Below are 17,862 nucleotides of genomic sequence, written 5' to 3'. Positions count from 1 at the left end.
AACTAGAACTAAAATTTTATATATAACCATGAGATTAAACCGTCCGTAGCAGGCTCCCCAACTTGGCTCAAATCCATAGAACAAAATATTTCATAACTAACAATACCCATACTCTATTATTGCCTTAATTCTGCAGTCAGTTGATCAAAAATTATTCTTAAGCTCATGCAACACCAACCATAAGATACCTCAATCATCCGCTAAATTGGCATATATTCTCTTGACAGTCAAGTCAACTTTCCCAACCGAATTCATGTTCAAGTCTCAATACATACACTCTGCTAGTAGAAAAGAAACTCTCCACTCAACATTATAAGGAACATACCTACGTAAGTTACTCTGCAGGAGAGGTAACCCACTTGCTTAGCCTTAAATTGGCATCTTGCTATACCCTTTCGTAGCCAGAATTACTACGTATTCGCTTAATTATCCTGAGTCCAAACTCATTAACAAGACATAAGAATTTAATATATTCCATCATTGGACAACGTTAAAGATCCTTTAATATACTCACAACTCGGGACTATACATCAAATCAAGACAGAAATCAAGTTATAAACTAAGCTACCGAGCCTAAGCTGCGGTCTAAACCTGGCCTCAAGTCCTCCAGACTGGCCCATCACCAAAACACAGAATACACATTTCGAACCTCGTTCATGTAATCACAGGTCGGCGATGCACTACTGATACCGAGCGAACACAAGCACACACGAATGCGTGGAAGGAATTCAAAGAATTATATTTCAAGCTAAATCAATTTCGGATGATAAGGAAAGAAATATGGGAAATTATCCAAAATGTCATGTAGCCTCTCGAAGATAAGTATGGACGTCATCATACCGATCCACAAGACTCTACTAGATACTTGATCATGACTTGTAGAACCTATGAACCTAGAACTCTGATACCAACTTGTCACGACCTAAAATCCAACTAGTCGTGATGGCACCTAACCCAACCCGCTAGGTAAGCCATTTATCAACTATCCAAATCCAATAAAATTTAACAAGACAATTAAGTAAAACAAAATATCTAAATCTTATACATTCCCCAAGGACTGATAGTACAAATCATGAACTTCTAAGATTAGAATTTATAAAGCTAGTATGAAATAAACACATCATCTGTTCAAAATGTACATAAACAGATCATTATAATCTAAGGCTACCATGAACAAGAGTCAGCTACAACCGGAACGTGGGTACATCTTCAAATCCAGCTCCCGTCAGTCTCTGCAACATCAGCATTTAATATCTGCACGCAAGGTGCAGAAGTGTAGAATGAGTACAAACGACTCCATATACTCAATAAGTAACAAACCTAACCTTAGGTTGAATGTAGTGACGAGCTGGAATAAAGGTAGGGTCCAACATCAATAGCCAACAACAGTCCATAATGTCGTAAAGAAAGTAATAAAAGAAGTAACTGAGAGATAAAATGCTCAGCTTAATCATTATTTCTTAAAATAATTCTTCTTTTCAAGTATATCAGTGATAACCCAAATCGTTTACCAAAGTTGCCAAAAATATGAGTAGGTTTGAAAATAGTAATTTTCCCAAAAGTCCTTTCAACAATAAATAAGATGTTTCATTTTCTTTCTAGATAGACGATACTGAGTAGGGGCAATCTAGCTCGTGGGGAATATCCATCACCAGGTACAAATGCTTCGGACAATATCCATGCCCAAAGAAGATCCACCCGTCAATATAAATCAATCGCGCTCACTGGGGGTGTGTGCAGACTCCAGAGGGGCTCTTTCAGCCTAAGCGCTATAAACCGCACGGACAACTCACGTGCCACAGTATCAACATCCTCACAATTAGGACCTCAGCTTCACTCAATCATCAATCTCTCCAGTCTCTCGGGCTCACATTGTCTGGAAACTAGCCCAAAAATGATAATATGACGTGTCAATATATAGCAACAGAGACTGAGATATGATATGAAATGAATGAACATGGCTAAGTTTGAAATTGCAATGTAAGCCTATAACTCAAAAGCAGGAACGACCTCAATGGGTCCCAACCGAATAAGCATGTAGCCTTGACATAGTTTCTAACATGAATCACAATTCAATAACTCTATTACGTAGAGATTTTATGATTAGAGATAAGTTTAGGTAACTACACAATATCACAGAAATAACAGAGTCCCAGTTAACATGGTGCACACCAACAGGCCCTTCACCTAGCATGTGCGTCACCTTAACACCAAACAAATAACATGTATAGTTAGGGTTCATACCCTCAGCTCTAAGATTAAAAGAGTTACTTACCTCGAACAAGATGAATCCAATGACAGGCAAGCTAACAATACTCCAGAAATTTCATTCCACGTGTATCAACCTCCGAACGCCTTCATATCTCCTAAACTCCATGCCAAATGATACGAAACTAGTCAAACAATGTGCAAATTAATCAAAATATACTCCAATGCTTGCAATTTAACAATTTATAAAAATTGCTAACTCCGCTTAAAAAATCACAGTGGGGCCCACGTATCGAAATCTGACGAAACTCACAAAATGAGTTCAACCATACTAATTTCACTCAAATCCGACTCCGAATCGGTATTCAAAATTCGCAAATTCATTTTATGAAATTATAGAAATTTTCTTCGATTTCTCTTGAAGATTCGATAATCATACACCAAAAATGAAGATTAATTCATGAAATACAATCACATGAGAGTCAAGAACACTTACCCCAAGTTGTGTGGAAAAAACCTCTCCAAATTCACCTAACCCAAGCTCCAAAATTCTAAAATGGATAAAAATGTTGAACCCTCGAATATAAGGCATTCTGCCCAGCGTTTTCGCATTTGCGGACACTAGGTCGCATCTGCGACCATCGCTTATGCGTAACAAGCTCGCATATGCGAGACAGCCTTGGCCAGCAATGATCGCTTCTGTGGTCTCGCTTTTTCACGCACAAATCCGCATCTGCGGCTCCTGCCCAACATTGCCCAGTCTCCTTCTACAAAGGGTTGCTCGCTTCTGCGGGCCGCTTCTGCGATTCCTCATGCTCAGGTGCGAAGACACCAGCAACAGAAACATTCCAGCATTTCTTAAGTTCGAATTCAATCCATTAATCATCCGTTAATCATCCAAAACTCACGCGAGGCCCCCGGGACGTCAACTAATTATCCAATAATTCCTAGAACACTACGACCCTTACCCAAAGCTCAATATAATAAATTACTTCAAGTCCCGACAGCATCCAATGTAAATAACCAATCCCAGTGATATACGAAACTGAAAAATTTTCAATTGCCACTTATACATTTTTGAATCCATTAGCACCTTCTTGAGAGTCACCCACTTTGTTGAAATCCAAATTGCACCGCCCCAAACGGGCCGAAATACACATGCCCCATTAGTATTACAACACCCAAAGAAGTAACCCCGCCTTAGCACTAACAATCAAATTCATACTCCGTGCGCACTACATCCTTCAAATAACAACTTAATCATTCCATGGTTTTCATATTTTCATAAAGTGTAATGCTACCCGTATTCAGGAATTTCCTAACTCGAGTCATCCTCGATCTCAACCTCTGCAATCATAATTAATCCACAAGTATGTCCCAAACCAGAACTAAAATTTAATATATAACCATGAGATTAAACCATCTATAGAAGGCTCCCCCACTTGGCTCAAAGCCATAGAATAAATCATTCCATAACTCACAATACCCATACTCTATTACTTCCATAATACCGCAGTCAGTTCAATGAAAATTATTCTTTAGCTCATGCAACACCAACCATAAGATACATCAATCATCCGCTAAATTCACATTTATTCTCTTGATAGTCAAGTCAACTTTCCCAACCAGATGCAAGTTCAAATCTCAACACATACACTCCGCTGGTAGAAAAGAAACTCTCCACTCAACATTATAAGGAACACACCTATGTAGGTTACTCTGCAGGAGATAACCCACTTGCTTAACCTCAAATTGGCATCTTGCTATACTCTTTCGCAGCCACAATTACTACGCAATTTTTTAATCTTCCTGAGTCCAAACTCATTAACAAGACATGAGAATTTAATTTATTCCACAATTAGACAACGTTAAAGATCCTTCAATACATTCACAACTCGAGACTATACGTCAAATCAAGACAGAAATCAAGTACCCAGTAGCAAAATCTTTAGTCACAAGTAAACTTTATTCGTCATATTCAACCCATCTGAACATATCTCGCAGTCACATCATACTCATCTTATAGCCATTCAACCGCTCATCGAGCCACAAGCTCCACTCATAGGGACACTACCGGACATATGAGTCTAAATGTACAAGTTACAACAAAAGCTACCTAGCCTAAGGTGCAGTCTAAACATGGCCTCACGTCTTCCAGACTGGCCCATCACCAAAACACAGAATACACATTTCGAACCTCGTTCATGGAATCATAAGCCGGGGATGAACAACTAATACTAAGCGCTCATATGCGCACACCAATGTGTGGAAAGAATTCAAATAATTATGTATCAAGCTGAATAAATTTCGCACGATAAGGAATGAAAGATGGGAAATTATCCTAAATACCTTGTAGCCTCTCGAAGATAAGTATGGGCATCATCATACCGATCCGTAAGACTCTACTAGACACTTGCTCATGACTTGTAGAACCTATGAAACTAGAGCACTGATACTAACTTGTCACGACCCAAAATTTAACTAGTCTTGATGGCACCTAACCCAACCCTCTAGTTAATCCAGTTATCAACTATCCAATTCCAATGAAATTTAACAATACAATTATGTAAAAGAAAATATCTAAATCTTATACATTCCCTATGGACTGTAGTAAAAATCATGAGCTTCTAAGATTAGAATTTACAAAGCTAGTATAAAATAAATACATCATCTGTTCGAAATGTACATAAACAGATCTTTTTAATTTAAGGCTACCATGAACAAGAGACATCTACAACCGGAGCGCATGTACATCTACAAATCCAGCTCCTGTCAGTCTCCACATCATCATCATCCAACATGTGCACGCAAGGTGCAGAAGTGTAGTATGAGTACAATCGACCCCATGTACTCAATTAGTAACAAACCTAACCTTAGGTTTAAAGTAGTGACGAGCTGGAAAAGAGGTCGGGTCCAACACCAATAACCACCAACAGTGCATAACGATGTAAATCAAGTAATAAAATAAGTAACTCAGAGATAAAATGCTCAGCTTAATCATGATTTCTGGAAATAATTCTTCCTTTCATGTATATCAGTTAAAACCCAAATCGTTTACCGAAGTTGCCGAAAATATGAGTAAGTTTGAAAACAGTAATTTTCCCAAAAATCCTTTCAACAACAAATAAGATGTTTCATTTTCTCTCCATATATCTAGTGTAAAATGAATGACGTGATACCGTACAACATGAGGACGATACATCTCTATGCATGTATGTCATGTGTGCATGTCAATGCAATGTATATAAGAGATGGACTCATGTACTCACACTTTTAGAGTACTCAAACTCACTGTCTCACACTTTTAACTCATCATGCTCAATCACTCAGTATTGTATATGGACAATCCGGCCCAGGGAAGATCCATGCCGGAATATATACATCAATTGATCATCAGTCACTCAGCATTGAGTAGGGACAATCCAGCATGTGGGGACGATCCATCCCTAGGTATAAATGCTTCGGACAGGATCCATGCCCAGGAAAGATTCATCCCTCAATATAAATCAACCGCGCTCACTGGGGTGTGTGCAGACTCCGGAGGGTCTCCTTCAGCCTAGGCGCTATAAACCGCATGGAAAACTCACGTGCCATAGTATTAGTATCCTCACAATCAGGCCCTCGGCCTCACTCAGCCATCATTCTCTCCAGTCTCTCGGGCTCACAATGTTAGTAAACTAGCCTAAAAATGATGATATGACGTGTCAATATGTAGCAACAGAGACTTAGATATGATATGAAATGAATGAACATGGCTGAGTATGAAATTGCAATGTATGCAAATAACTCAAAAGCAATAACGACCTGTCAATGGGTCCCTAGCGAATAAGCATGTAGCCTAGATATGGTTTCTAACATGAATCACAACTAGATAACTCTAGTACGTAGAAATTTCTTGATTACAGATAAGTTCAGGTAACTACACAATACCACAGGAATAACGGAGTCATAGTTCACATGGTGCATGCCCACACGCCCGTCAACTAGCATGTGTGTCACCTCAACACCAAACACATAACACATATAGTTTCATACACTCACCTACAAGATTAGAAGAGTTACTTACCTTGAACAAGATGAATTCAATGTCGGGCAAACTAAACAATACTCTGTAAATTTCATTTTGCGAGTATCAACCTCAGAACGCCTTCATAAATCCTAAATTCCGCGCCAAATTATTCGAAACTACTCAAACAACATGCAAATTAATCAAAATACACTCCAATGCTTACAATTTAACAATTTATAAAAATTTCTAACTCCGTTCGAAAAATTGACAGTGGGGACCACGTATCGGAATCCGACGAAATTCAAAAAATCCGATAAACCATCCAATTATGAGTTCAACCATACTAATGTCACTCAAATACGACTCTAAATCGGTATTCAAAACACGCAAATACGTTTTATGAAATTATAAAAATTTCCTTCGATTTCTCTTGAAGGTTCTATAATTATACACCACAAATGAAGATTAATTCAGAAGTATAATCATAAGGGAGTGAAGAATACTTATCCCAAGTTGTGTGGAAAAATTCTTCTCCAAAGTCGCCCAACCCGAACTCCAAAATCCGAAAATGGATAAATATGTTGAACCCTCGAATATAAGGCATTCTGCCCACCGTTGCCGCATTTGCGGACACTAGGTCGCATCTCCAACCATCGCTTATGCGTAACAAGCTCGCATCTGCGAGACAGCCTTGGCCAAAAGTGATCGCTTTTGCAATGTCTAGGACCTCTTATGCGCCCGCGCGTCTGCGCAGGTTCCTTCGCATCTGTGTTTCCTTCTGCTTTTGCGATCAGTGTCATCGCTTCTGCGGTCGCGCTTCTGCACGCACAAATCCAAATTTGTGGCTCCTGCCCAGCAGTGCTCAGTCTGCTTCTGCGAACCGCACATGCGGTTCCTAATGCGTGGTTACAAAGACACCAGCAACAGAAATATTCCAACATTTCTTAAGACCGAATTCGACCCGTTAATCATCCGAAACTCACCCAAGGCCCCCGGAACCTCAACCAAATATACCAAAAAGACCTAAAACATTATACGAACTTAGTCAAGTCCTTAAATCACATCAAACAATGCTAAAACCATGAATCATACCCCAATTCAAGCTTAATAAAACTAAGAATTTCAACTTCTACATTCGATGTCAAAACCTATCAAATCAAGTACGATTGACCTCAAATTTTGCAAATAAGGAATAAATAACATAATGGACTTATTCCAATTTCCAGAATCGGATTTCGGCCCCGATATCAAAAAGTCAATACCCCGGTCAAACTTCCAAACTTAATTTTTTATTTTAGCCATTTCAAGCCTAATTTAACTACGGACATCCAAATAATTTTTCGGACACGCTTCTAAGTTCAAAATCGCTATACGGAGCTATTGGAATCATCAAAACTCTATTTCGGGGTCTTTTACACATGTGTCAACATCCGGTCAATCTTTTCAACTTAAGTTTTTATCTTGGAGACTAAGTGTCTCAATTCATTTCAAAACCTCGGCGGGCACGAACCAATTACCCCGGCAAGTCATACAACAACTGTAAAGCATAATTTGAGCAGTAAATGGGGAAATGGGGTTGTAATACTCAAAACGACCTTCCATGTTGTTACATTCTCCACCATTTAAACATACGTTCGTCCTCGAACATGCCAGGAGTTGTTTCCAAGCCATCAAATCACTATTCCATCTTACCACGCACGTACCCGGGGGTGATCCCACGCCACCCTATTCCATATAGGCATGACAATAGCACGTAATTGAAGATCAGTACTTTAACCTTAGCCAATAAACCTTGGAATTCAATTTACAACATACAGAATTTCTTTTGAAGACACGAATCTTACGTCTACACATTGTATGAGTCTGAATAAGCGGTATCAAGCCATAACCATAACCCCATATATAATCACATAGAATACTACACAACTCGCATGCTTTTAGCACCATTCCCGATCACAGTAACTACTCTAACTAACCCGTACTAGTATTAAACCCCATATCAAGCCAAACCTCAATCCAAAACCTTCGTACACTGCTGCTAACAAAAGAAACACACTAATATCATAACCCCTTATCAGATCAACAAGTCCTGGAGCTCTCTCACCCGAACCAGAACCATAATCACTTTCTAAGTCGACTTTCAATGTCATCCTCCCAAATATACCGTAATCAAACCTAATAGTACCCATTCTAGGTCCAATGACCATGTTTTATTAAACACAACTATCCCACGGACATGAAACACCAATATAACTCAAGCCACAACTGCGCAATCCGTGTACCCAAAAATGGAAAATGTCTCATAGAAAAGAACCATATTTCAAGTTCAACAAGCACCACCATAACTGCAATACTATAAGCTCATCATATATAGTAGAACTAAGACACAAGAATATAACAACGGTAACTAGCTCTTTTAGAGCTGACATTAACATCAACCGCATGTCATGGTCACCGGCCTCTAATCCAACATATCATACAGGAGCAATTAAACAAGTACACATATATATGATAATGAAATAAGATTCTCATGATCCTGGACTAGTATAAATAACACGCCATAGTGTAGGCATGTGCAAAGTCTACTATCACAACTCAAATCGGCAAGTTAAGCCATATATAGTAACTACCAAGTTTTTTCAGGGAGTTAGCCTCTTTATAACCTCAAGTATAGCCCAGATAGTTCTCCAAAAAGGTACAAATACGAGAAATGTTATAACTTTATGCTTAACAGTCAACTTTAGGCATATCATAGCCTAAGCATTCTTCCGAGTATGAATACTTGCCCCGATGCCCGCACATGGGCTCAAACCTCACTTATATGCACACTCATAGCGCGTAGCTATCACAAATAACTAACACAACTAGTGCATCCATTGAGTTTAAATAAAATACTCACCTCAAACAGGTCGCAACCTTGGAACAATATGCTTATGAGAACTCCAATCTCCAAATTCATAGGACACATGAATCTTCATAACTGATCCCAATTCTAGCATTCGAATGACTAACTCACCCCTCATACACGATCTTCCCACGAGGAATACTTCTATAATTCTTCCGTACCACATCGAAAAGAATTTGAATACCAGCAGTCTATAAACCAGGTAAGTACCGCAATACTAATGAAACATCCGTAAGACAAAACATAATATGCCTTCTGAAATATGCACCCTTCATATGTAATACCGAGTAGTAATAGTATTCATCTAGTCATTTGGAACCGCCCATGTTATCTAAGAATTCATGACCATCCCTTCAAAACTGAACTGTATACTTGCACATGCAAATCTAAGTCTCACTCCACGCGCCGCCTCTATTAGGCCATTACATGAAAATACAAGAATCTCATTAACAATCTGAGTCACAAGCAAATTACTTACCCAGTCAGTTAGAATCCGTCCTCTTGCTTCCTTCCAGGAGGAAATCATAATACACAACACGTTCCACACACCGGTAGAAAATATTCGGTTCAAACCATGGTAGAAACCCTCAAGAACACTTTGATATACATTTGCACATAACCAAGCTATCAGAACTGAATTCCACTAACTCGACCAAGCCACGCAGGACACCAAAACCAAGAATATTGCCACCAACTTTTGTAGAGCTTCACCACATCTTAATCACCCAAAAGAACCGAGCACACCATTACCATACTGGTCCAGCCTACTACCCCATTGTCCTATTTTCTCCGAGTTTCTTCTGAATTACCCTCAAGTTAACACTTCTCCTTGTCAGAACACTACGACCCTTACCCAAAGCTCACTATACATAATTATTGCAAGTCCCGACACCATCCAAAGTAAATAACCAATCCTAGCGATATACGAATACGAAAAATTTTCTATTGCCACTTATACATTTTTGAATCCATTAGTACCTTCTCGAGATTCACCCACTTTGTTCAAATCTAAATTGCTCCACCCCAAACAGGCCGAAAGACACATGACCCATTAGTATTACAACACCCAAAGAAGTAAACTTACCTTAGCACCAATAATCAAATTCAAACTCCGTGCACACTACATCTTTCAAATAACAACTTAATCATTCAATGTTTTTCATATTTTCATAAAGTGTAATGCTACCCGTATAAAGGAATTTCCTGACTCGAGTCATCCTCTATCTCAACCTCTGCAATCATAATTGATCCACAAGTATGTTCCAAACCAGAACTAAAATTTAATATATAGCCATGAGATTAAACCGTCCGTAGCATTATATGATACCTCAATCATCCACTAAATCACATTTATTCTCTTGACACTCAAGTCAACTTTGCCAACCGGATTCAAGTTCAAATCTCAATACATACACTTCGCTGGTAGAAAAGAAACTCTCCACCCAACATTATAAGGAACACACCTACGTAGGTTACTCTGCATGAGATAATCCACTTACTTAGCCTCAAATTGGCATCTTGCTATAACCTTTTGCAACCACAATTACTGCGCATTCGCTTAATCTTCCTGAGTCCAAGCTCATTAACAAGACATAAGAATTTAATTTATTCCACAATTAGACAATGTTTAAGATCTTTCAATATACTCATAACTCAAGACTATACGTCAAATCAAGACAGAAATCAAGTACCCATTAGAAAAATCTTGAGTCACAAGTAAACTTTATTCATCACATTTAACCCATCTGAACACATCTCGCAGTCACATCAGACTCATCATATAGCCATTCAACCGCTCATCGAGCCACAAGCTCCACTCATAGGGACACTATCGTACATATGAGTCTAAATGTACAAGTTACAACCGAAGCTACTGAGCCTGAGCTGTGGTCTAAACCTGGCCTCAAGTCCTCCAGACTAGCCCATCACCAAAACACAAAATACACATTTTGAACCTCGTTCATGGAATCACAAGCCGGTGATGCACGACTAATACCGAGTGCTCACATGTGCACACGAATGCGTGGAAGGAATTCAAAGAATTATGTTTCAAGCTGAATCAATTTCGCACGATAAGGAAAGAAAGATAGGAAATTATCATAAATTCCCTGTAGCATCTCGAAGATAAGTATGGATGTCATCATACCGATCCGCAAGACTCTACTAGACACTTGCTCATGATTTGTAGAACCTATGAACCTAGAGCTCTGATACAAACTTGTCGCGACCCAAAATCTAACTAGTCGTGATGGAACCTAACCCAACCCGCTACGTAAGCCAGTTATCAACTATACAATTCCAATGAAATTTAACAAGATAATTAAGTAAAAGAAAATATCTGAAACTTATACAATTCCCAAGGAGTGATAGTATAAATCATGAACTTCTAAGATTAGAATTTACAAAGCTAGTATGAAATAAATACATCATATGTTCGAAATGTACATAAACAAATCTTTATAATCTAAGGCTTCCATTAACAAGAGGCAGCTATAATCGAAACGCAGTCACATCTTCAAATCCATCTCCCGTCAATCTCCGCAATATCAACATCCAACATTTGCACGCAAGGTACAGAAGTGTAGTATGAGTATAATCGACCTCATGTACTCAATAAGTAACAAACCTAACCTTAGGTTGAAAGTAGTGACGAGCTGGGACAAGGGTCAGAGTCAAATTCCAGTAACCAGCAACAGTTCATAACAATATGCATGTATGTCATGCGTGCATATCAATGCAATGTATATAAGAGATGAACTCATGTACTCACACTTTCAGAGTACTCAATCTCACTGTCTCACACTTTTAACTCATCATGCTCAATCACTAAGTATTGTATATGGATAATCCAGCCCTGGGAAGATCCATCCCGAAATATATACATCAACTGACCATCAGTCACTCAGCACTGAGTGGGGACAATCCATCCCGTGGGGACGATCCATCCCTAGGTATAAATGCTTCGGATAGGATCCATGCCCAGAAAAGATCCATCCCTCAATATAAATCAACCGCGCTCACTAAGGGGGTGTGCAGACTCTGGAGGGTCTCCTTCAGCCTAGGCGCTATAAACAGCACGAAAAACTCACGTGCTATAGTATCAATATCTTCACAATCAGGCCCTCAGCTTCACTCAGCCATCAATCTCTCCAGTCTCTCGGGCTCACAATGTCAGTAAACTAGCCCAAAAATGATGATATGATGTGTCAATATGTAGCAACAGAGACTGAGATATGATATAAAATGAATGAACATGACTGAGTATGAAACTTCAATGTAAGCAAATAACTCAAAAGCAGTAACGACCTCAATGGGTCCCCACCGAATAAGCATGTAGCCAAGACATGGTTTGTAACATGAATCACAACTCGATAACTCTAGTACGTAGAAATTTCATGATTACAGATAAGTTCATGTAACTATACAATACCACAGGAATAACGGAGTCACAGTTCACATGGGGCACGCCCACACACACGTCAACTAGCATGTGCATCAACTCAATACCAAACACATAGCACGTATAGTTTCATACACTCAGCTCCAAGATAGAAGAGTTACTTGCCTTGAACAAGACGAATCCAATATCGGGCAAACTAAACAACACTCTAGAAATTTCATTTCGCAAATATCAACCTCTGAACTCCTTTATATCTCCTAAATTCCATGCCAAATGATACAAAAGTAGTCAAACAACGTGCAAAATTAATCAAAATAGACTCCAATGCTTGCAATTTAACAAATTATATAAATTTCTAACTCCGTTCGAAAAATCGACAGTGGGGACCACGTATCGGAATCCGACTAAACTCAAAAAATCAAATAACTCATCCAATTATGAGTTCAACCATATTAATTTCACTCAAATCCGACTCTGAATCGGTATTCAAAACTCACAAATATGTTTTATCAAATTATAGAAATTAACTTCGATTTCTCTTGATGATTCGATAATCATACACCAAAAATGAAGATTAATTCACGAAATATAATCACAAGGGATTCAAGAACACTTACCCCAAGTTGTGTGAAAAATATCCTCTCCAAAGTCACCCAACCCGAGCTCCAAAATCCGAAAATGGATAAAAATCTTGAACCCTCGAATATAAGGCATTCTGCCCAGCGTTTCTGCATTTGCGGACACTAGGTCGCATCTACGACCATCATTTCTGCGTAACAAGCTCGCATCTGTGAGACAACCTTGGCTAGCTGTTTTCTCTTCTGCGATGTCTAGGACCGCTTCTGCGGTAGTGCTTCTGCACAGGTTCCTTCGCATGTGCAAATCCTTCCGCTTCTGCGATCAGTGTCACCGCTTCTGTGGTCGCGCTTATGCGTGCACAAATCTGCACATGCGGATCCTGCACAGCAGTGACCAGTCTACTTCTATGAAGGGCTTCTCGCTTCTTCGGGCCACACCTGCGGTTCATCATATGCAGGTGCGAAGACACGGGCAACAGAAAAATTCAAGTATTTCTTAAGTTCGAATTCGACCCGTTAATCATTCGAAACTCACCCAAGGCCGCCGAAACCTCAACAAAATATACCAACAAGTCCTAAACCATTATACAAACTTAGTCGAGGCCTCAAATCACAACAAAAAAATGCTATAACCATGAATCATACCCCAAATTCAAGCTTAATGAAACTAAGAATTTTAACTTCTACATTCGATGCTGAAACCTATCAAATCAAGTCCGATTGACCTCAAATTTTGCACACAACTCATGAATGACATAACAGACCTATTCCAATTTCCAGAATCTGGTTCCGGCCCACATATCAAAAAGTCAAAAACCGATCAAACTTCCAAACTTAAATTTTGATTTAGCTATTTCACGCCTAATTTAACTACAGACTTCCAAATAATTTTCCGGACATGCTCCTAAATCCAAAATCAACATACGGAGCTATTGGAATCATCAAAACTCTCTTTGGGTCGTTTACACATAAGTCAATAACCGGTCAATCTTTTCAACTTATGTTTTCATCTTGGAGACTAAGTGTCTCAATTCATTTCAAAACCTCAGCGGGCCCGAACCAATTATCCCGGTAAGTCATACAACAACTGTAAAGCATAATTTGAGCAGTAAATAGGGGAACGAGGTTGTAATACTCAAAACGATCGGCCAGGTCATTATAGTAAAGCACGAAGGGTGATGTCGTGCTATTTGCGAGTGTAAAGCACGAAGAGTGATGTCGTGCCTTTTTAGTTATTTTATCATGTGAGGAAAATATACAACATGAAGGGTGAGGCCGTGCCATTCTTAAAATGCACCAAGGGTGATGCCGTGCCATTTTTAAAATGCACGAAGGATAATGTCGTGCCATTTCATTTATATTATCATGTGAGGATGAGAGTAAAAGCACGAAGGGTGATGCCATGCCATTATATGTTCATGGCAGGAAGGGTGTTCTCGTGTCGGCGAGGACAAGAGACATACATTATATTGTGATATCGTTTTCATTGTGTATACATTCATGCCTTTATCTTGACCTGTTATTGTGCAACTATGTTTTCTAAGTGACTTGTAGTCGTTGTTGCTTCCTGTGTGCCTCCCACTTTATTTCATTTATTGTTGTTGGCATTTCTTTTACCTAGTTGGTAGTGTTATATGTATGCCCGGTGGGAAAGAGATAAATACACGAAGAGTATTATCGTGCCAATTGATTTGATATATATATATATATATATGTATCGGGTGAGAATGAGACAAGTGCACAAAGGTATTACCATTCCGTTCGATGTGATATGTTGAATATATTTCTCACACCAGGAAAGTTAAATGAGGTGTCACATGGTGACTTTTACTTGAAAGAATTATATTCGAAAGGTATTTACTAGAAAGAATTATATTCAAAAGGTATTTAATCGAAAGAATTATAATCGAACGATATTTACTTGAAAGAATTATATTTGAAAGAAATTTAATTGAAAGAATTATATTCGTAAGATATTTATTTGTATAAAGTATATTCGGGATATATTTAATTATACGGATTATATTCTAAAGATTTTTATTTGAAAAACTTATAGATAAAAGATGTATATTTTGAAGGACTTAATTAATTGGTTGTACTTGTGTTTATTATTCGTTTGGGCAATATTTATGGTGTTCCTGTTGCCTTGCTGTTTATGTCACAAGTTGATTATTGTTGCCATCACTGCTATTTATTTTCTATTATTTTTGTATGCTATATTGCACAATTTGACTAGTGAGTGTCTTGATTGTACCTGATCACTACTCAACCGAGGTTAGTCTTGATACTTACTGGGTACCGACTGTGGTGTACTAATACTACACTTTTACAAATTTTTGTGTAGAGCCAGGTATTAGAGATATCGTACTCGAGTAGAATTAGTGTGTTGATCGCAAGGACTCAAGGTAGAGCTGTTTGGTCGTCGCAGTCCCTTGGAGTCTTTCCATTATATTGTACTGTCAACTCTTATTCCAACAATATTATATATTCGATCTTTAAGATCATTCAATGTATTTAGTTAGAGTTCGTGACTCAGTATTACCAGTCTTATTTCACGCCCCAAAAGCTAAGGTAGGACGTGATTGGCACCCGACCTATACAACCTGTCAAGTGAACCCTTAACTAATTTGTACTAAGAATCATGGTAACTAAAGTAACCCAAAATGAGGCCATGAAATAATTATAAACAAAAATAAAACTGAATTCAAACTAAGAGCTTAGTCATAAATCTTAATAAAATACCCAACTGAGAGTAAAAAAAAAAACTGTATAAGACCCAATAGACTATGTCACGAGCCTCTACGAGTACTGAGCATATATGCCTTTGGGGCATACTCTGCACTCTAAGAAAATATAAATAAATATTAAGTCCGAGTTTCCACAGAGAAGAGAAGCGGGAAGGTGTTTGGGCTAAAAGCTAGTCCTATCCTATAGTGCATGTAACGTGGCCAGTAGTATCCGCATCCAAGAAAAGAAAAGAAGCAGGCCATCACGGGCTAAGTATCATAATATGATACTCAGAAAGTCTCACGGGCTACCTCCTAAGAAGGTGGAACGAGACCTTCTAGGATAAACATAACAAGAAAGAAATACGTCCACTGAAAGAATGTAAGCAGTATAAGAGCTGAAAACTGACAACAAACAAAAGTCTAAAATAGTAGGATGATCCTGCAAGTACATAGCTAGAAGTGGAACCGTAAGGTAATAGCTAGCTTGTAAAAGAAACTAAGTTACACATAGTGTCCCTACGTACGTGAGATCTAGCAACATTCATGGGTGAGTGTCAGCCTATCTCCCCAGCAAACAATAGCCCTACGAGCGTGGAGTATCTAACCCCGGCCTTATGGCACTCACGCAAGGAGAGTTCGGGTAGCTCTCCCTTCAATGTGATCACATTAATGCATAAATAAATACTGGAACTGAATACATCACTAAATGTGAATATCACCATCAAAGGCACATAAATACGCATAAACATGTAACTGTATCACATATAAAGTCGTAGTGAATAAGAATGACGTGAACTGAATACTGGAGCACAAGGAGACATGGCTTAGATTTATCAAACACATGGAGCATGTGGGATCTATTAAAATTCCCTACTAGGAGAATAAGCCTCAACTCACCTCAAGATGACAAGCTTAACTTCCACTTCACACCTCCTTCAAGCAATCCCGGACACTAATTTCACAATCTACATGATAAAGTAGTTCAAATTACATCAATAAATGCGTAAAGCTTGCAACTTTATTCCCATTAATTTAGGGACACTGGTTCAAATCCTCTAATCTGTGAGTTTTTCCTCTATTACGTGGGAACAAAACTTACTCACTTCATTATTTTACAATACAATGGTTACAATCCTCCTTAATAACATTATCAACAACACAGTACAATACCCAATCAAAGGTTTCATCTTTTTCACAAATTTAAATCTTCATTATCAATTTTTCCCTGTGCTACTCAACCCTAACTCCTGTTTCCAATTACAATAACCCATCTAAATAATAGAGTAGACAACTAAATAAGAAAGAAGTGAAGAAAACCAGAAGGATGAAGGAATTTTCTTACTTTCGTTTGTTAGTGGAAAGAACACAAGCAACCAAAAGGAAAAACTTTGCTGCCTAAAAGCTTCGGCCAAAACGAGCACTCTAAATCCCGTACCAATTCTTAATGTTTCATTCTAATGCCTTTTCTTTAAGATTCCAATCCATATATATCACGTGACCATACTTAGTCCACGTGACTAGTCCAATTCTATTTTTGTTAAATTTCTATTCTCTTGTCTTTTTATTTTTAATATAAATATATCATATCACCCACTTCTAATCACTATGTGCTATAGGCATATCTCCAACCACTTTATTTACACTGTGTAGGTCCTTATACCGGTAGGCATCTTATTCATGTCATTAATATTGTCATTATCAACATTTAAAGTCTAACAATGTACGGGGTTTTACATTCTCCCTTGCTTAGGAATATTCGTCCTCGAATGTTGTATCATGGTTGTCCTTGAATCTAAAAGAATTCCTACTCCTTTGTGTCACTCTCACTTATTCCTTAGCACCCCAAATTGACTAACACCTAAAAAAATTTATTTAAAAAAATATATATATATCGACAGAGTTTCTTCTGTAACTGGAGCTTTCCAAAAAAATTCAACCTGTCCAAACAACCCAACAATAACATTTCGTACCTCCAGCGAACTAATACAACAACATACATTATCAAGGCACACCGATATACCTACTAAAACCAC

At 38.4% G+C, this 17,862-nt stretch overlaps 1 long non-coding RNA gene across 1 annotated transcript; it reads right to left on the bottom strand.

Moving 5' to 3' along the window:
* Nucleotides 1-1,019: 1,019 nt before the first annotated feature.
* On the bottom strand, nucleotides 1,020-17,291 carry LOC104088559 (uncharacterized). Its single transcript, XR_011415942.1, has 4 exons — nucleotides 17,172-17,291; nucleotides 16,727-16,794; nucleotides 2,276-2,366; nucleotides 1,020-1,254 (listed from the first exon to the last, which is right to left on the bottom strand). It is a non-coding gene; the product is annotated as an uncharacterized lncRNA (long non-coding RNA).
* Between the last annotated feature and the right edge of the window lie 571 nt (nucleotides 17,292-17,862).

The sequence above is a fragment of the Nicotiana tomentosiformis genome, chromosome 5 (assembly GCF_000390325.3).
Source record: "Nicotiana tomentosiformis chromosome 5, ASM39032v3, whole genome shotgun sequence".
Classification (NCBI taxonomy): domain Eukaryota; kingdom Viridiplantae; phylum Streptophyta; class Magnoliopsida; order Solanales; family Solanaceae; genus Nicotiana; species Nicotiana tomentosiformis.
This window is presented reverse-complemented; position numbering and strand designations above follow the sequence as displayed.